Here is a 5,000-nt window from a genome sequence, read left to right as displayed (position 1 = left end):
GGCAACCGCCCGCACCAAGGCTCAGCATGTGCCGATTGTGATCGAGGCAACAACCCACACCAGGGCCCAGCTTGTGCCGATGGCGGTCGAGGCAAGTGCCCGTACCGAAGGGCAGCCTATGCCGATGATGGTCGATGCATGTGCCATCACCATGCGTCATCATGTGCCATTGATGGTCGAGGCCTTGGCCGAAGTTCGATTTTGAGCCACGGTGCCCATGCTTGGCTCCAGCATGTGCTGGTGCCGCATTTTTTTCACTCGGGACAGCATCGCCGGAGCATCGCCGGAGCATCGCCGGAGTACCGCCGGAGAACCTGACCGGCGGCATTGGGGTTCCGACGATTGGGAGGGGGGCCGGGGGGGTGTGCGCACATGATGTGCGATGGGTGCTGGTACTTGGCCTTGTGTTGGCCCCCTATCCCTCATCAAACCTCTGAGAATTCACACCCCCTTAAAGAGCATTTGAGATTTTACAGGTTTGCTACCAGTAGCCGTTAAAGTGTCTGAAATGGGGACACTTTTTTCAAACGGTCACAAAATCTTCTCTACTTCGAGTTTTTAGCTGAATTTTTTTGTGCATGCCAACAAAAATAGAAGGATCATGCCTACAAAATTTGGGGCCAAAAATCCTTATAAAAAAATTTTAAAAAATCCCGAACCGCAAAAAGTTTCGAAAATCATGAAAAATAGAAAACGAGTCATCTTCCAACGAAACTTCACGTGAAGGCTTAGGGGACCATTGTATGAATTTACAAGCCATAAAAATGGCATTGGCACGGCAGAAATTTGAAGATGTGCCTAAACCCACCAGGGCCCAGCGTGTGCCGATGGTGCTCGAGGCAACCGCCCGCACCGGGGCCCAGCGTGTGCCGATGGTGCTCGAGGCAAGCGCCCGCACCAGGGCCCAGCGTGTGCCGACGGTGGTCGAGGCAACCGCCCGCACCAGGGCCGATAGTGTGCCGATGGTGCTCGAGGCAACCTGTCGCACCAGGGCCCAGCGTGTGCCGATGGTGATCGAGGCAACCTGCCGCACCAGGGCCCAGCGTGTGCCGATGGCGCTCGAGGCAAGCTCCCGCACCAGGGCCCAGCGTGTGCGGATGGTGCTCGAGGCAAGCGCCCGCACCAGGGCCCAGCGTGTGCCGATGGTGGTCGAGGCAACCGCCCGCACCAGGGCCCAGCGTGTGCCGATGGTGGTCGAGGCAACCTGCCGCACCAGGGCCCAGCGTGTGCCGATGGTGCTCGAGGCAACCTGCCGCACCAGGGCCCAGCGTGTGCCGATGGTGCTCGAGGCAACCAACCGCACCAGGGCCCAGCGTGTGCCGATGGTGGTCGAGGCAACCGCCCGCACCAGGGCCCAGCGTGTGCCGATGGTGGTCGAGGCTGCCGATGATGGTCGAGGCAACCTGCCGCACCAGGGCCCAGCGTGTGCCGATGGTGCTCGAGGCAACCGACCGCACCAGGGCCGAGCGTGTGCCGATGGTGCTCGAGGCAAGCGCCCGCACCAGGGCCCAGCGTGTGCCGATGGTGGTCGAGGCAACCTGCCGCACCAGGGCCCAGCGTGTGCCGATGGTGGTCGAGGCAAGCGCCCGCACCAGGGCCCAGCGTGTGCCGATGGTGGTCGAGGCAACCTGCCGCACCAGGGCCCAGCGTGTGCCGATGGTGCTCGAGGCAACCGACCGCACCAGGGCGGAGCGTGTGCCGATGGTGGTCGAGGCAAGCGCCCGGACCAGGGCCCAGCGTGTGCCGATGGTGGTCGAGGCAAGCGCCCGCACCAGGGCCCAGCGTGTGCCGATGGTGGTCGAGGCAACCTGCCGCACCAGGGCCCAGCGTGTGCCGATGGTGCTCGAGGCAACCGACCGCACCAGGGCCGAGCGTGTGCCGATGGTGCTCGAGGCAAGCTGCCGCACCAGGGCCCAGCGTGTGCCGATGGTGGTCGAGGCAACCGCCCGCACCAGGGCCCAGTGTGTGCCGATGGTGATCGAGGCAACCGACCGCACCAGGGCCCAGCGTGTGCCGATGGTGCTCGAGGCAACCTGCCGCACCAGGGCCCAGCGTGTGCCGATGGTGCTCGAGGCAACCTGCCGCACCAGGGCCCAGCGTGTGCCGATGGTGGTCGAGGCAAGCGCCCGCACCAGGGCCCAGCGTGTGCCGATGGTGGTCGAGGCAACCGACCGCACCAGGGCCCAGCGTGTGCCGATGGTGCTCGAGGCAACCTGCCGCACCAGGGCCCAGCGTGTGCCGATGGTGCTCGAGGCAAGCGCCCGCACCAGGGCCCAGCGTGTGCCGATGGTGGTCGAGGCAAGCGCCCGCACCAGGGCCCAGCGTGTGCCGATGGTGGTCGAGGCAACCGACCGCACCAGGGCCGAGCGTGTGCCGATGGTGGTCGAGGCAAGCGCCCGCACCAGGGCCCAGCGTGTGCCGATGGTGGTCGAGGCAACCTGTCGCACCAGGGCCCAGCGTGTGCCGATGGTGGTCGAGGCAAGCGCCCGCACCAGGGCCCAACGTGTGCCGATGGTGCTGGGGGCAACCGCCCGCACCAGGGCCCAGCGTGTGCCGATGGTGATCGAGGCAGGCGCCCGCACCAGGGCCCAGCGTGTGCCGATGGTGCTCGAGGCAAGCGCCCGCACCAGGGCCCAGCGTGTGCCGATGGTGGTCGAGGCAACCGCCCGCACCAGGGCCCAGCGTGTGCCGATGGTGGTCGAGGCAACCTGCCGCACCAGGGCCCAGCGTGTGCCGATGGTGCTCAAGGCAACCTGCCGCACCAGGGCCCAGCGTGTGCGGATGGTGCTCGAGGCAAGCGCCCGCACCAGGGCCCAGCGTGTGCCGATGGTGGTCGAGGCAACCGCCCGCACCAGGGCCCAGCGTGTGCCGATGGTGGTCGAGGCAACCTGCCGCACCAGGGCCCAGCGTGTGCCGATGGTGCTCGAGGCAACCTGCCGCACCAGGGCCCAGCGTGTGCCGATGGTGCTCGAGGCAACCAACCGCACCAGGGCCCAGCGTGTGCCGATGGTGGTCGAGGCAACCGCCCGCACCAGGGCCCAGCGTGTGCCGATGGTGGTCGAGGCTGCCGATGATGGTCGAGGCAACCTGCCGCACCAGGGCCCAGCGTGTGCCGATGGTGCTCGAGGCAACCGACCGCACCAGGGCCGAGCGTGTGCCGATGGTGCTCGAGGCAAGCGCCCGCACCAGGGCCCAGCGTGTGCCGATGGTGGTCGAGGCAACCTGCCGCACCAGGGCCCAGCGTGTGCCGATGGTGGTCGAGGCAAGCGCCCGCACCAGGGCCCAGCGTGTGCCGATGGTGGTCGAGGCAACCTGCCGCACCAGGGCCCAGCGTGTGCCGATGGTGCTCGAGGCAACCGACCGCACCAGGGCGGAGCGTGTGCCGATGGTGGTCGAGGCAAGCGCCCGGACCAGGGCCCAGCGTGTGCCGATGGTGGTCGAGGCAAGCGCCCGCACCAGGGCCCAGCGTGTGCCGATGGTGGTCGAGGCAACCTGCCGCACCAGGGCCCAGCGTGTGCCGATGGTGCTCGAGGCAACCGACCGCACCAGGGCCGAGCGTGTGCCGATGGTGCTCGAGGCAAGCTGCCGCACCAGGGCCCAGCGTGTGCCGATGGTGGTCGAGGCAACCGCCCGCACCAGGGCCCAGCGTGTGCCGATGGTGATCGAGGCAACCGACCGCACCAGGGCCCAGCGTGTGCCGATGGTGCTCGAGGCAACCTGCCGCACCAGGGCCCAGCGTGTGCCGATGGTGCTCGAGGCAACCTGCCGCACCAGGGCCCAGCGTGTGCCGATGGTGGTCGAGGCAAGCGCCCGCACCAGGGCCCAGCGTGTGCCGATGGTGCTCGAGGCAACCTGCCGCACCAGGGCCCAGCGTGTGCCGATGGTGGTCGAGGCAAGCGCCCGCACCAGGGCCCAGCGTGTGCCGATGCTGGTCGAGGCAACCGACCGCACCAGGGCCCAGCGTGTGCCGATGGTGCTCGAGGCAACCTGCCGCACCAGGGCCCAGCGTGTGCCGATGGTGGTCGAGGCAAGCGCCCGCACCAGGGCCCAGCGTGTGCCGATGGTGGTCGAGGCAACCGACCGCACCAGGGCCCAGCGTGTGCCGATGGTGCTCGAGGCAACCTGCCGCACCAGGGCCCAGCGTGTGCCGATGGTGCTCGAGGCAAGCGCCCGCACCAGGGCCCAGCGTGTGCCGATGGTGGTCGAGGCAAGCGCCCGCACCAGGGCCCAGCGTGTGCCGATGGTGGTCGAGGCAACCGACCGCACCAGGGCCGAGCGTGTGCCGATGGTGGTCGAGGCAAGCGCCCGCACCAGGGCCCAGCGTGTGCCGATGGTGGTCGAGGCAACCTGTCGCACCAGGGCCCAGCGTGTGCCGATGGTGGTCGAGGCAAGCGCCCGCACCAGGGCCCAGCGTGTGCCGATGGTGGTCGAGGCAAGCGCCCGCACCAGTGCCCAGCGTGTGCCGATGGTGGTCGAGGCAAGCGCCCGCACCAGGGCCCAGCTTTTGCCGATGGTGATCGAGGCAACCGGCCGCTCCAGGGCCCAGCGTGTGCCGATGGTTATCGGGGCGACCGGCCGCACCAGGGCCCAGGGTCTGCCGATGGTGCTCGAGGCAACCGCCCGCACCAAGGCTCAGCATGTGCCGCTGGTGATCGAGGCAACAACCCACACCAGGGCCCAGCTTGTGCCGATGGCGGTCGAGGCAGGTGCCCGTACCGAAGGGCAGCCTATGCCGATGATGGTCGATGCATGTGCCATCACCATGCGTCATCATGTGCCATTGATGGTCGAGGCCTTGGCCGGAGTTCGATTTTGAGCCACGGTGCCCATGCTTGGCTCCAGCATGTGCTGGTGCCGCATTTTTTTCACTCGGGACAGCATCGCCGGAGCATCGCCGGAGTACCGCCGGAGAACCTGACCGGCGGCATTGGGGTTCCGGCGATTGGGAGGGGGGCCGGGGGGGTGTGCGCACATGACGTGCGATGGGTGCTGGTACTTGG

The sequence above is a fragment of the Durio zibethinus genome, unplaced genomic scaffold, assembly GCF_047325235.1.
Source record: "Durio zibethinus cultivar Kanyao isolate XHJ-2024 unplaced genomic scaffold, ASM4732523v1 HiC_scaffold_394, whole genome shotgun sequence".
Classification (NCBI taxonomy): domain Eukaryota; kingdom Viridiplantae; phylum Streptophyta; class Magnoliopsida; order Malvales; family Malvaceae; genus Durio; species Durio zibethinus.
The sequence above is the reverse complement of the archived record's forward strand: the minus strand, read 5'-3'. Positions refer to the sequence as shown.